The sequence below is a fragment of the Mustela putorius genome, unplaced genomic scaffold (assembly GCF_011764305.1).
Source record: "Mustela putorius furo isolate JIRA1106 unplaced genomic scaffold, ASM1176430v1.1 tig00003845_pilon_pilon_pilon, whole genome shotgun sequence".
Lineage (NCBI taxonomy): Eukaryota > Metazoa > Chordata > Mammalia > Carnivora > Mustelidae > Mustela > Mustela putorius.
This window is the reverse complement of record NW_025421998.1, coordinates 89784509-89800575: the sequence shown is the minus strand read 5'-3', so window position 1 is coordinate 89800575 and position 16067 is coordinate 89784509. Positions and strand designations below refer to the sequence as shown.

Sequence of the window (16067 nt, the reverse complement as noted above, 5' to 3'; positions counted from 1 at the left end):
CCTACTTTCTTGTGCTTGTCATAAATTTCTCATATGTAAGTGTCATTACTGCATTTACTGCTATGCACAAAGGGGGAAACGACAAAGGGACAAAAAATAAGACTCTTATGTCTAATAAAGAGAAAGCCAATAATATACTTTCCAAAGTTACAGTTCATAATTTGGATACTCATATCCATGATAACCAGTTAGTATGAGAGGCTTTTAGAAACTGAGGTCTACATTCTGTACTCAATATACTAAGATGTTATGTCCAGATGTCTCAAAAGAGGTTTTATTTTTTAACAGAAATCCTTCAAGTACATGTTCATAACTACCAAATGCACAACAAAATTTAAGTCTTGTGAATGTTTTCTTTTTTTTATATATATTTTATTTATTTATTTGACAGAGAGAGAGAGAGAGAGAGCACAAGTAGACAGAGCGGCAGGCAGAAGGAGAGGGAGAAGCAGGCTCTCCATTGAGCCAAGGAGCCCGATGTGTGGCTCGATCCCAGGACCTTGGTATCATAACCTGAGCCAAAGGCAGCCACTTAACTGACTGAGCCACCCAGGCACCCTGTGAATGTTTTCAATATGCAGCTTTCCCCAAAATGTTTCTTATAGTTGGCCCTTAGAATTTGAATTTGCAGAGTTCCTTTCTTTACTGGAACTGCTCATTATGAAGAACAACAGCTCCAAGACCTTCGGGCAAGATAATTTGTTAGAATCAAATACAAAAGAAGGCCAAATAAATCTAAGACTTCATTTTTAAATACAGGCACTATTTATATTTTTATACATGAAATAGGAGAACTAGAGTTTTCTACCCTGACAATCATCTGGGATTTATGGCTCTGTAATTTTCAGGAATATTTAAAAACTCTACTCAGAAGACAGAAGAAATGCAAAGAAGTACTTGGGTACACTTTAGCCTGCATGACCACAGACCTACAACTGTTCATTCATTGATTCAATACATATTTAATGAACACATAGTATGTGCCAGACAGAGTTCTAGGAGCCTAGGATACAGGAGCAGTGAATGAAGATCCCTGCCCTCCTGGGATCTCCTTGGAGTAAGTGGGAAGACAACAATAAAAACAATGAATCTAATAAAAGAGTTATAGTACACCATAAGCAAGAAGATGATACATGATACTAGGAAAGGAAGAGCCAAGCAGGGTAGATGGCATCAGGAGGGCAGGGATCAGAGCAGTCTGTAGTATTAAAGAGAGTCCTCGGGATCGGCTGATGGTGAAAGGCAAGTATGGGCAGACTTAAAGGAGTTGTGTAGTTGAACTAAGAGCAAATCCAGGGAAAGAACATTCTAAGCTCTAAATAAAATCACCAAGGAAATAAGCAAACAGAGAAAAGAAAAGGGAGGACCAAGGTCTGAGCTCTGAGGCTCTCCAACATCAAAGTTTGGGGAAAGAGGAGAAAGCCACAGAGAGAACTAAGAAGGAGCAGCCACTGAGGTCAGAGTCAAACAAAGACACATTCCACGAATGAGGTGTACCAGGGAGGAAGGAGGGACCAAATGCCATCCGTGGGAGGAAGCCCTTGGATCGACCATCAGAATTAACACACGTAGGTCACTGCTGAGAGCAGTTGTAGTAGAATTTGTGGAAATGAAAGCCCAATCAAAGTGGTTTCAAATTGAATGGGAAAAGAGAAATTAAAAACAATGAGTTTGATACAAGGGAAAGTTAAGAAAAGACTGTAAGAAATGGAGGAAGTGGTGACAGATGATTTTGCTTTAAGATGAGAGAAAATAACAGTATATTTAAATGTTGGTGGGAACAGTCTAGTCAAGATACGGGCAAATGATGCATAGGAGTTAAGAATAAAGAATTGTTACAGCAATTATCTTTGAGTAGGCAAAGGGGATGAGATCTTGCCAACAAGTGAAGCAACAAGCTTTAGACAGAAGCAGAGGTGTTTTAACCTAAGGATAGGCAAGAAAGCAGAATGTATGGATACAAAAGGGAGTAGGGAGATAGATGGGATTTGGTCTTCTAGAAATTCTCTTGTGATTGCTTCAAAGTTTCTCAGTGAAATTAAGGTTTACCCCCTGAGAATGAGAAAGGGGAAGCAAAGCAGAGGAGGTGGGAAAGAGTATTACTAGGTGAGCAGGGGAGAAGAGAACCGGGGATGGGTAGTTCAGTGGCCTGAGCACATCAAGAATCTACTTGAGATTTATGATCATCATTTAAGGTGAGACAAGGCAGCACAGTTGTGTGTTTTTCTCCAGAGATACTCAGTTGCATGAATACTGGTGTGGAAAGGCAGAGGGGTCTTGTTCATCCAGGGTTGTGGCTTTGCCAATCAAGTAAGAAGCCAGAGAAAGGCAAGGGGGTTGATGGAAAATGCACAAGGGTCATTCTGATGATGGACCGTGAAACTGAAGTCTAAGAATTAGAAGTAATCCAAAACCATGCCTCCTGTCTGCCCTCCTGCTTTTGTCTTCCCATAGGATTTGAGGAACAAGGCCGTATTTCCTACATGTCTGTAGCTCTTGACAGCAACTAGACTTGTATCCATGATGGCTACTCAATTAATATGTATTGATTGTCTAGTTGCTTCTGAGTGTGAATGTGTAGCAGGTTCTCCAATCTTCAGTGATCCTTCCAGAGTCAAGCCCCACTGGATCTGACAGATGGTCTATAAGTTCTATATTTGAAACACCGTATGTCATGCACCAAAGTTCTATACATACTTAGCTTTAAATTTTCAGGTTTGGGTGATAATGTAGTTGATAGCACCTGTGCTTCAAAAATCTGTCATTGAGAAGCTTCTATTTTCTCTTCCCCACACATTTACCACCTCAGCCAGATGCTCCCAATTTCCTGCTTCCTCAGAACACGGTCTGGCCATCCTGGGATTGAATCCTGTTTCACCAGGTCTTATGTAAACACCCTGGTCCAGGAACTGCCATCTGTCTATTCCCCTTCCTCACTTCTCATAGATCTCTCGATTCATAACTGCTGTGTCAGAAATATTGGGAGGATGAATTGATTTTCTACAGTCTCACGGAGTGCTTCATCTCTGCCCCACAGCTGTCCCCGACCCTTTCTATTACTGTCACACACAATTTGGGTTATCTACCTAGGCACAACTGCTGGATTTGATAGCATATCATTCCTTTTGCATTTTAAGCCGTAAATTCAGAGACTCCTAATCCTGTTTAAAAGATGTGAAAACTAAAACACCATGACATTTTCATCCCAGGTCACTCAATATTGAAGTGATGACACAAAAACACTGAAGTTCTCCAGATGCCCATTTTAATTAATTGGGGAAAATAATATTTGGGGTACGTATCGCTATAGAATATGGATCTTCAACTTGCTTCTTTGAGAGTGAGTCATATTGCCAATGACTCAAATAAGAATTTACCCCATTATCGATGCACCCTCACTTTAATCCATTTTTTTTTCGGGCATAGAATGCAAGTGTTCCAACAAGCAAGTTCACCTTATTCCCCCTTGATTTCCAGTTTAAAAGCTGAAATACTTTCTGTTGTGAAGAAAAAGTTGGGCACGGATATAATGAAATCACATTGTACAGTACAGCCAATAATTTCATTTAAAGACAAATGTTCTATTTTGTACAAGGCTACTCATGACTAATAACACAGTAACATGAACAGGTGTGCATCAAATACACTTCCCTGAGGATAGGGAAGTAAAGGAAACACGCAGTTCCTGCCTTCAAGGATTTACAGTGGGGGTGGGGGAGGTGCTGCAGATGGGACAAATGAGTAATTTTAGTGGAATTATATTATGAAAGCATTTATAGGCCAAACCTATGCAAAGAGCCCCTGGACTTTATTGGACATTGTCAACACATTTTTTGTTTCTAAATTAAAAAAAAAAAAATGCTATCAGGGCATCTGAGTGGCTCAGTCAGTTAAGCGTCTGACTCTTGATTTTGGCTCCAGTTCTGATCTCAGGGTCATGAGATCCAGCCTCAAGTTGGGCACTGAGCTCAGCAGGGAGTCTGTTTGAGATTCTCTCTCCCTTGCCCTCTGCCCCTCCCCCGGCTCATATGCACACATGAGCTATCTCTCATTCTCTCTCTTAAATAAATAAATAAATCTTTTCTAAAAATGCTACCAAATAAAAGGTTGAAAGTAAGACTTTAGCCCAGAAACAGGCATCTTGGTAATGACCCCATTGATCTGTTGTTCTGCCCGTGGAGCTATAGATCCTTCTAATTAACAGAAGACTTGTCTTAAACGCCTTAATTCATCCAGTTTGACATCCAAGGTTACTCCTTTCTAATATTGGCCTAATTTCTACATTTTTCTAATTACTTCTTTCTAAGGATCTTCACTTGTCAGTGTCTATGACTGCCTAAGTTACTGTTCCAGTTACTGTTCTGCATAGGCAAAAATCACAACCATATCTAAATGAAACCACCAGTTTTTACACATTAGGAATAGTCATTCCCATACTGGAAAGTAGAAATAAACCCAGGCTATCTATAGGATTTATGTAGGGTTTATTGCATACAGTGCATGAATGGCTACCTACTTATAAACTTATAGGTTTTGTTGAGGCTCCTCCTTTTCTGTCATCAATCAATTTTGGAATTTCTTAATTGGGAAGAAAGGCACCTTGCTCCACGGTCAGAGTCAAAGCTCCAAGTGCAAATACAGGAGCCTTTTGTCTTTTGATCTTGTTTAGAGATGCCCCCAAACAAATGAATTCAATTTTTAAAAACATCTATTGAATGCCTACTGTGCATAAGACATAGCAGTTAAGTGTGAGCCCCCAAAGAAACCGATCTGGTGAACGAAATGAACATTCAGCACCTTATAAAAAGCTCACCAGTCCCACAGAGAACTAACTGGAGGGCAACAAAAGTTGTTTCTCTAAAGCCATCTGAGATTTGCAAGAAAAATCTCACTGTTCCAGAACCCAATTCCTGCAGTGGAAATGGATGGGGAAAACGCAACTGAAAATTAGAATTTGGTGTCCTTTTGTGATCATATAGATTTTTTTTTTTTTGGATTGATGCTTTATGCTCAGAAAAGTTTAAGATTTTCATTTAGAAAACTAGAATAACTTTCTAGAAATTTTCATTGACGTTTTCAACTCCTTGGGTGGGAAGAAATTCAGATGCCATGAGTGGGCACAGGAAAAGAGAAATGGGAAAACATTCTAAAACATACCAAGGTATAAATATTTGCTGCTTGTTAGTTCCCCTTCTTTTAAACATGAAAACTCTGGCATTTTGCTTCTAGTAGCTGAATTCCTAGTCTACTGATGATGAAACCCCAGAGGAAAGTCAGAAAATGGAGACCTCCCACCTAACACATCCCAGGAGAAGGCGTTTAGTCACCCCGGAACGTGATAGGAGAAGAAATGTGTTCTTTACTGCTGTTGACAAATGGGTCTTGTAAGTTGCCCTGTCTTCATTTGAAGCCAGCATCTAGTAATTAACCCTTCCATCTGGCGGTGTCTTTTCCACACTTCTAGTCAAAGACATTTCACATTCCTAATAGCTGTGACTTCAGACGTCCTCCCGCTAATGATACTTTCTGTTTCCGTGCCCATTTGCTAAAATGCTTTCCTCTAATTTAGTGACCTGAGCAGGGATATTAGGAAAAGTGGAAAACAATCATTCAGAAACTCATTAAAATATCTCAGTGCAAAATGAGAGTGGCATGCATGAGGAGAATGAAAACCCTGGGAAGGCATAATAAAGACCTCAGAGCCATTACGGGGACTGTCAGACTGGTTTTAGACAATCACAGGCTTTGGAAAAAGAAAAAACGTCCACGTGGAGTTTAAAACCAGTAGGAGCTCCTCACACGAAAGGTGAAATTAACCTTGTACCATCCTGGCTATGTGCTCTGTCTACCAAGAAATCACCTTCATAAAGCAATCCAGCCCCATCTTTACAAATTCTAATGCTATTAATGTGAAAATGAAAATCAACCTTTTTTTTTAGGGGGGGATGCTGGAAAGCGTTCTGATGGAGACATACAAAGACAGCATCCCCAGAAATGGGTCCACCTGGAATTTTAATGTAAGCAAGCTATTGATATTTATTGAGGCAGTTTGCTTTCCCTAGTGAGAATAACAAGACTATGAATTAAGAAAGGGGATTTTTATATCACAAAAACCACTTACATGTTGTTTGATCTAACCTCAACCAGTTTTCTTATGGGTCCTTCAGTGTTCCCGTCCATAAAAAGGGCACTTAACCACTTAGATCGCTAGTAGCATTTTAGGAGGTAACAAATTCTTTAACCAAAAAAAAAAAAAAAAAATCAAGTTTTTTTTTTAAACTTTATTGACATACAATTGTAAGATATATAGACATGTATTGTGCTGATTTGGTATCCATATACATTGTGGATATATTCCCACCATCTAGTTAATCAACATATCCATCACCTCACAGATTTATCTCTTTTTTGTATGTGTGAGAACATTTAAACTCTATTCTCTGAGGAACTTTCAATTATACAATACAGTGCTATTCACTATAGTCATCATGTTTGACATTAGATCTCAGACTTGATTCATTTACAACTGCAAGTTGGTACCTTTTTACCAATCTCTCCCAATTTCCCTCACCATCCAACCACTTTTCTACTCTATGACTCTGACCTTTTCTTTTCTCAAGATTCCATATGTAAATGATACCATGCAGTCTTTGTCCTTCTCTGTCTGACTTCCCTCACTTAGCATAATGTCCTCATGATCCATCCATGTTGACACAAAGGCAGGGTCTCCTCTCTTGTGGCTGAAGATTCCATTGTATACACATCATTATTCTTCATCCATTCATGCATTAGTGGACACTTAGGTTGCATCCACCTTGGCTATTGTCAATAATGCTGCAGCGAACATAGGGGTGCAGATATCTCTTCAATATCCTGTTGTTGTTTCCTTTGGATATATACCCAGAAGGAGAACTACTTGATCATATGGCAAAGTCTTTATAATAAAGGCAGTTACCCTTAAGATCTCAGGTCAATTGTCATGTCTTCAAAAAAGACTTCTCTGACTACCACACCCTATCCCACAATATCCCCAACTTCTACACACAGTACATCACGTATTTAGAACATCACATAGTTCCTTCATAGCATAGTCTGCATTTATGTATGCACATGCTGCTCACATCCTTCTAATCTATGCTCCATGAAGGCAGAAACTATGCTCTTTGTTCACTGATTTACCCCATGTGTATGCCCAACACAATGCCTGGCATATGGTAGGAAGTCAATGAATAGCGAATTGAGTAAAAGTTTTAAAACTTAGATCTGGAGAGAAGGATATTTAGAGTCCTGATAAGTGATCAAAGAACTAATTATTTCTTCTCTTATTCTCTAGGTTTATACCATATAGGCAAGGGTCCAAACCAATCAAAACACTGCCCAGAGTCCTGTAGATCAGCCCAACCCCACCATGAAGGAATTCTTCCCCAGGAGGGTGACATCTGGGGCTCCTGAGCTGTCCTATATCCTATAAGACTGTCCTATATCCTCTAAGACTCACTATTTATTATTTTCCTTTCCAAAACCAATGCTCATGAATTTAAACTCTAAAAAGGCTTTCTTTTACTTATCATAAAATGAAAATGAACAGCTCTAGCTCACCCATACAATTCTGTCTTCTAACTTTTTAGATGTACATTATCTTACCCATTCCAGTCCCTTTTTTGTTCCCATAATAAATAGACACATGCACACATAATTCTTAACTGTGTGGACTTAATAGATAATTTGCCTAAAAGAACGTAGTTCTATTATTCAGGCTAACACACTGAAGCAGACAACTCATTTTCTCAGCTAATTGAAAAATGAGATGACAAGTTTTTAAAATCCTGCTTACTTGGTATGAAAACAAATAATCCAGATGACCATTTGATCGCTTTTCTGGATAACATAGCCAGCTGGATGTATTTTCATAATGCTGAAATGAGATGATCATTTTGGCATTATCTGGAAAAATTTTTTTCTTTGTACCCAAACAACTTGTCTAATGGCACAGTTGTCCAAATACTTCATTTTCTCAGTTATTTTGGCTCTGACAAATCTTTCAGTCCTTGTCTTTAAACAGAGGACCTTACGTGGTTGATCACAGATCATTCATTTGTTTAATCTTTCATCCAGCCAACCTTTATTGATCATCTGCAAAATACAGTGCTAATATCCTGTGGGCTCAGAGAACCCCTTCATGGAAGCCAAGAGTCTCTCTCTGGCCAGAGCATCTCTGCTTTTATCCGTTTCCTATGGAATCTGAGTGTTTCCAAATTAACCAGCCCTTTAAGCATGCCCTTTTCTTAATATACAAACAAATTAGACCAAAGCTTCAATCCTGTGAACAGGAAAATAGTCACTTTACAAATATTTCTGGGGATTCTCTGGGAGTGCTTACATGTCATAATAGAGTCTAGTCTCCTCAGAATGCAAATGACCATCTGCCTTTCTCCCTAATCACTCCTGGATATAGATAGGTAGTTCTCCTGCTTCTCCAAGGGTTGTCTTCTCCATAAGCAGCCCATCCATTTGAGGCTAGCGGTTGAGGTGGAGGGGGCACAATAGGCAGCCTGCATTTCCCAAGGCAGCCTGCAAACAAGACAGGCATTAGATTATTGAATCAAGCAGCACGGGGCACCTGGGTGCCTCAGTCGTTAAGCATCTGTCTTCAGCTCAGGTCATGATCCCAGCTGGGATCGAGACCCGCATCCAGCTCCTTGCTCAATGCAGAGCCTGTTTCTCCCTCTCCCACTCCCCCTGCCTGTGCTCCCTGTCTCACTGTCTCTCACCTGTCAAATAAATAAATAAAATCTTTAAGAAATAAATAAATAAATAATTCAGCTTTAGTGAAGTCTGAGGATTTCCTAAGGGATTATCTTGCCAAGGGAAAACAAAACTCCAAAGCAATGCTACTGCCCCTGATGTTGGGGTGGGGGTGGGGAGGCTTCAGCCTCAGAAACCCCTTCATTGCCAGGCCTTTGGCTTTTTCCACCCCACATCTGTCACCCCAGGAAGCTGAAAAATCGGTTAATTCCATTCTGAGTTGCCTCAAACCAAGAAAACTACCCCTTCGCTTCGTTAGGATCCTCCCCATCCCCCGTCCCCACTTCTTCCCTTCAGACTCTGTTTGGGCCCTGCCTTCCCATAACCTACTCATCGTTGCCCCCAACAAAAGAATATTCCTGCTTCCGGGAGGAATTCTGACATCGTTCTGAAAAGGTAGAAACACTTGCAGTCAGCATTTTGCTACGGTATTCGTTGCTTCCCTATACTCTCTGTATCTATCCTATTCTACTATGATTTTCTTTAAACAAAAGATTTGTCAAACACACACACACACACACACACACGAAATGATTCGACAGGGCTCACTGATGTTTTCAGGAGCAAGGAAGGAGACTGAACTGTGGAAGATTAACTTGCCTGAGGGGCCTCGCCCTGAAAGAGTTTACTTTTGAGACAACATAACATTTTCATGTCCGGCTGCTTCCACTTCCGGATGCTAAAAGCATCTTTTCTTCATCATTTCTAAAAGACTAGGAGTGCAAACTCTTAGCGGGTCTTTTCCAATACGGTGTTGGGACTGGTATAAAATAAACACTCAACACGAAGCTAGGTCACCTCTATTTTAGTTGCACTTCTTTGGCCTAAATTAAGGATTTATTTCTCCCACAGAATTCTGTGGAACAGAGAATATTTGTTCCTCTTCCTTCCCTAGAGATCTTCCTCCAGATGGCCACTTAGTCCTAAGTAATAGGAAGAAAAAAGATGTGGTTTTATTCATATGGCTTATTATTTTCCTTAAACTCCCCTCCTTATCATTCTACCTATATAATGTCAGAGCACCTGAACAGAAAACCAAAGCTGAACTCACCTGGATATATGGGCTATATACATTAAATGTAAGTGCCAGTTGACTGCACTTTTCACCTACTGCCTGGATATTTTGAGACTTTGTAAATACCAAGCTAAATCTGAATTCATCCAATGAGATTGAAACCTAACGGTTCCTACTTAAGGCCTGCTGAACTGCCTTGCTTTTCTCAGTGTGCATGAAAATAGACCAAGGAGCTAATACAAATGTATTCAGTAGTTTGGGATATGCTGTCTGTATTATATAGTCATTATGATCTGTCAGTTCGCCCTCTATCATTGCTGGCTAACCTTTAATTTCTGATATTTATTCTCTTTGAAAATAAAGTTCATATTTTTGTAAACATGAAAAGTATGCATGCTAATTGAAAACCAAAATGGAGATATGACAACGCAAAAAGGAAATAAAAATCAGCCATGAGGGACACCTGGGTGGCTCAGTCGATTAAGCCACCGACTCTTAATTTCGGCTCAGGTCATGTTCTCAGCGTTGTGAAACTGAGCCCTACATTGGGCTCCATGCTGTGTGTGGAGCCTGCTTAAGATTCTCTCTCTCCCTCTCCCCCTCCCCATCTCTCTCTCTCTCTCTCTCTCTCTGTGCGTGTGTGTGTGTGTCTCTCACCCTCTCTCTCCCTATCTTAAAAAAAAAAAAAAAGATCAACCATGATCCCCTAACCCCAGAGATAATCAGTGCTATAATTAATGAGATTTCCTTCCCATCTGTAAATGTGTGCATGTGTATATGAACATGCATACTAGAATGTAACATTCATAATTATGTTGATGTTGTCATTTAAATTTCCTTGACTATCAGTCTTTCATGCTATTTTAAAGTCTTAATCATTTCCCAGCTCACAACTATCCTGATGAGCGAGGAACTAATGAAGCTCCATTGAGTTTCATCAAAGTCCTCAGAGCTTTCCGCTGGACATGGCTAGATGCTGAGAAATGGCCCAACAGAAGCTAGAGAAAAACTCATCCCAGATGTCAGACAGAGACCTTGTCTGAGAGCAGGGCCCCAGGCTTTGGAGGGAAGATGCCACTCTGACTTCGGTATGGAGTCTCTGGCTCAGATTTGCCTTCTAGTTCATGTCTCAGAGATTTGTGCTCAGCAACCCAAGAAACAGGTAGGACTATAGGTCAAAGCAAATGAAATGCTGTTCACAAATATTTGTATCAGACATTGAGTAAGTGGTAGTTCTGCTTTAGGACCTGTAGGGAAAACCTAATAGTAAAGGAAGGAAGATCCCCTTCTTCACAGAACCCAGCATGGCTTTGGTCCGCTGAGGTTCCAGAAAATGCTCCTGAGCTTTGGCCCACAGGGATCTCTCATGAACCTCTAGTGGACTCACCTCAAGTCCATGACAGCTCAAATAAAGGCATTGTCCACAGTAGCTATGCACTAAAGATGGTGAAAACTTTATCAATGTTTTCCATGCACAGGCCAGATTAGGAGAGGAAGCAAATCATAGGCAGCACAGAGTAACTTATTAATTACCAAATGTGAGATAAGCCAGGAGATGTGTGTTAGGGAGTAATGGGTAGAAAAGGCACTTTAAATAGAAGTCCTTTAACAGATTGAAATGAGAAACATGGCCTCTATCTGCAAGAGGGCAAATCCCTTAGCCCCAGGAAGCCCTTTTCTAGAATTTGCTCAACTCATACCAACTACATAAAATTTTATTCCTGACAACTCAACAAATACTCTTTTCTGTTTTCAGCAGATAAATAATTAAACGGTTACAGCATTCTCTGCATATTTGCTATGCATATACTTCACCACTGTGAATGGCCTTTAATCTTTATTAAATAAATTCAATTATTTTTGCCTTTTCAAAACCCAATCCCAAAGCCTTTTCTTCTGCAATGAATTTAAATATCATTGGCTCTGGAGTCAAGCCATGGAGAGGCACTAGATGAGAGTCAGCGAGGCTTCCTTCTGTCCTTCCCACTACCAAGTTAATCGTTTTCTCCTGTAAAGCCAGAAAGTGAACAGAGCAGAACGCATCTAAAGTAAAGCCAATTGCCAATTTCTCTAAAAGGCAACTACTACTTGCTTCAACCCTGAGCAGATAAGGAGACAGAAGACTAATGGTGCTTCAGTCATTTGAGTCATCTGTGAATTAAATGATTATGAAATAGTAAGAACAGTAAGTAAGTGACAAGCTTCATGAATTGGATATTTGTACCATGGCGGTACCCACAGGCTATCACTATCTCATTACAGACAATTTTGGTTGAACTTCTCTCCAAAGTTAATAATGCAAATTCACTCCTCATCACAGAAAAAAAATATATGGTGCTGAAACAATCAATCTGCCAAGAGATGATGATGATGATGATGATGATGATGGTGGTGGTGGTAACATACCTACAAAGGATACTCTGGGTCAGGTACACTTCTCTTTATTTGAGGAACTCATTTCATCTTCCCAACCATCCTGTGAAATAAGGGTTATTATTGTCTCCACTCTACAAATAAGTAAAATAAGGCACAGAAAGATGAAAAAACTTGTCAGGGTAATATAGGAATTGGATTTCAAACCTACTGGGGGAGCTGGATTTCAAACCAGAAATCTGATGTTAAGGTTAGCCACATGCCAACATGTAGATCAAAAGCAAGCTTAATCTAATACCTTGACATGGTAGATTGTTCAGAATTCCGAAGTTGTTTCAATTTACTGAATTGTTTTCTTTTCATCTAAGCAACTTAATGATAATGAATAAAGTCATTACATCAAAGACAAAGTATGAGAATTAAACAGATTTTGCAAATTGGGTCACTTTTCATTTCTTGATAACTGAAGTTTGGTTAAATGACCATGGAAGAGTAGAAGATTCAACCATTTGCATTATGGATCACACAGCTCAGTACTTCCTGGGATGAGATTTATGTTGTAAACAATTGCATTTTCCAAAATGAGGGGAGAAAGATAGAGGCTTGAATTAGCTGCATATCAAGTGTTTGGAACAAAAGCCATTTTTTATTTCTTGGTTGCGAATTAAGTCTGTGTAAGGAAAGGCATAATTTTTCCCCTTACTTCTTGTTTCCTCTTAGTACTTCAGGACCCCTTGGAGAAGGGTCTTTGTTTTTAAGCAGACACCCTGCTCACAAGCACCATACTACCCAGACTGCTACTCTTCCTCACCTTCCACCTTTCCCATTCTCAACTCCTCCAAGCCTTACTTTCCAATGGCCAGGTCTCTATAACACAATTGCCTTTTGTGTGAGAAAAGTAGTAATTGAAGTATTCAGTCTTTTTCTTTTTCTTAATAAATTGTACCAAGTAACAACTGTCATCAGTGATATTATTGAAAGTGGACTCATTTTATCCAACAAACCAAAGGATACATAGAAGTCCTTCTACTCAGAAGACTTGGCAATAGTAACAGCCATGTCGGTTGGACTCAGTTTATCCAAAAAGTCAAAGGAAACATAGAAGTTCCTCTACTCAAAAGACTTGTTGGTTGTGCTCTTGTGGGCAGAGGCCTTGTCTTGTTATTCCCTGTATCTACACATCTGGAATTCTCAAAAATGTTGAATGGATGTAATTGACCTGAAATGAAAACACCAAAGCTAATAAACAAATAAGACTTTTTGTGCTGCCCAACTTGAATCTGGTCACTAGATATGTCCTATTATGACGGCCAGTTCCGGAGGAGCTTGATATGTATAACCAGAGAAAGTAAGGGAGAGAGAAAGAAAACTGGGGTAGAGTGGGATGGTGGTAGAATCCCAGACATGTGACAAACATGAGAAGAGCTGAACCAGGGTAGAGGAAAATAAGAACATAGGGAGATTCGGGGACACTAGAAGCTGTGCCACCAGAAATAAGCCTGTGCCAGATGTGACTCTTTTGCATTCTGTCTTAGTTCACTTGGGCTGTTATGACAAATATACCATAGACTGGCTGGCTTAAACAACAAAAATTTATTTCTCTGGAGGCTGAGAAATCCAAGATAAAGATGCTGACAGATCCAGAGTCTGGTGCAACCCACCACCTCGCCTATAGATGACCATCTTCTTGCTATGTCCTCAGATGAATGAAGGGGTGAGGGAGCTCTCCAGGTCCTTTTTTATAGGGACATGAATCCCATTTATGAGAATGCCACCCTCATAACCTCATCACCTCCCAAAGTCTCCACATCCTTATAGTGGCACATTGGGTTTAGGATTTCAACATATGAATTTGGGGGAACATGAACATTCAGTCCATAACACATTCCTACGCTGCTTTCAGTCCTGGGATAAAGCAGAAGATGGTCTTAGTGACCCCTTCCTCACTACCGTAGCACTTTCTTTTATATTCTGCTTTCAGTGTGATATTCTTATTAGATCATTATCAATTGGACCTTAAAGGTCTGGGCTTAAAATTTCCAGTTCAATCCATTTTCATTAAGATATACCCGTAGAGCAAATTTCTCAAGAAAGCATCTATTCATTACTTATGTAGTTACTTACTTACACAGTAAGTGCACATCTTTAAGGAGAATGAGAGAGTGGTTGTATCAAGGAGCAGGTGCATGTTTGGGAAAGTGGATTTGACCCATAAACATAAAGCCTGTCGTCAGCGAAATGTTACACCCATCTTAGGACTGGAACCACTCTGCTCTTCAATGTACTCCAAGTTGCACCTCTCCAGTGTTTGATGGGAGTTCATTACCTTCATATACTGCAAAATTCAGCTGCAGAGAAACAGAATCTTCAAGCATGCTTCTATGGAATGATTCCCAGAACTTGAAGTTCTTTTATCGTTTCTGGTCTTTTCCTTCCCTATCTGACACTTATCATAAAAACATATAAGGGACCCAAATGAAGTGAGTTGAGTTATTGTAAAATACGGATTTTGTTTTCCTTTTCATGCTTAAGGTCTTTCTGTGCTTAGATATTTCTCTTTCTTTCTCTTAACTTTGACATGTTTTTATTGTGGACTATGCCATGCATAAAGAAGTATATGTGATGTTTATATATATATATGTATAGTTTGAAGAGTAAGACACACTTTCTTCCTCTCTTAATGGAATGTTTAAAAACATTTAATGGATTAATTGGGAAATAAAAATGAAAGCATTAAGTCCAAAGGAAAAATATATGTTTTTTAAAGCCTCCTAAGAAATAAAGTTATAGGGACTCCTGGGTGGCTCATTCGGTGAAGTGTCTGCCTTTGGCTCAGGTTGTGATCTCAGGGTCCTGGGATTAAGCCCTGCAACAGGCTCCTTGCTCAGCAGGGAGGCTGCTTCTCCCTCTGCCTCCCTCCCCCACCCTCTGCTCCTACCCCCACCCCATGCTCGCTCTCTCTTTCACTCTCTCTCTCAAATACATAAATAAAATCTGAAGGAAGGAAAGTAGGAAGGAAGGAAGGAAGGAAAGAAAGAAAAAAATTTCTGAAGATTTCTGAAAGTTTCCTTTTTAAGTTGAGAAAAGTTGAAACAGACTCCAGTGGCCTGCTTTTACTTTGTGGCCTGCCCTTTCCTTTATTTTTGCTCTTCTTTTCCTCCCTTCCTTTTTACCCCTCTTCTAGCTCCCCTTCTCCTGAACCTTCCGTGGCCCCAGACAAACAAGGCACAAGGCCAATAGCTCTCTAAAGAACTGTTCCGACAGCTGCTCACAGAAGACTGGGTGAAGTCCCCGAAAGAGCCGTGAAGACACAAAATGGTCTCCTACTGCTCCAACCATTTCACAGAAGTTTCAGAGAAAGAAAACCTCCACCTGAAACCAGACCACAGTCACATACCTGGTTCTTCTCCTTGACCAATGAAAAATCCAAGCCAAAGGGTGTCTGCTAAGTAAGTTACCTGTGAAGCGCTCCCTGAAGCACGTCAACTAAATGCAGTTTTTACCCTCTCTCTGAGTTTCCTGACAAGTGTTTCAAGACAAAATTCACGTTCAGACATCAATGTTTCATTTCATCATCTTTCCTTCCACCCGGAAGGACAATTGGATTTCCTTCACGGTGGGATCGCCCTCCGTGGCAGGGCAGGATACCCAACATGGAGACTTCTCTGACCAGTCACTAGGCATTGCCAGCAAAGGGCAAGGAACATTTGGAACTGCTAACAACCCTCTAGGTCCCCAAAACTGTGACCCCTCTGTGTCTGGCATCTTTGGACTCTTCCCCACTTCATCTTGGGAAACCCCCTAATCCTCCACTCACTCTTCCAAAAGACTTTTTCTTTCCTATGTCTCCTGGTCATCCAGAAAAAGGGGAACC

At 40.2% G+C, this 16067-nt stretch overlaps 1 long non-coding RNA gene across 1 annotated transcript in view; it reads right to left on the bottom strand.

Moving 5' to 3' along the window:
* Positions 1–6839: 6839 nt before the first annotated feature.
* Positions 6840–16067, bottom strand: part of LOC106004500 — a 29352-nt gene continuing 20124 nt past the window's right edge. Inside the window, exon 3 of the long non-coding RNA XR_006601421.1 lies at positions 6840–8571. This is a non-coding gene — a long non-coding RNA (uncharacterized LOC106004500). The remainder of the gene's footprint in view (positions 8572–16067) is intronic.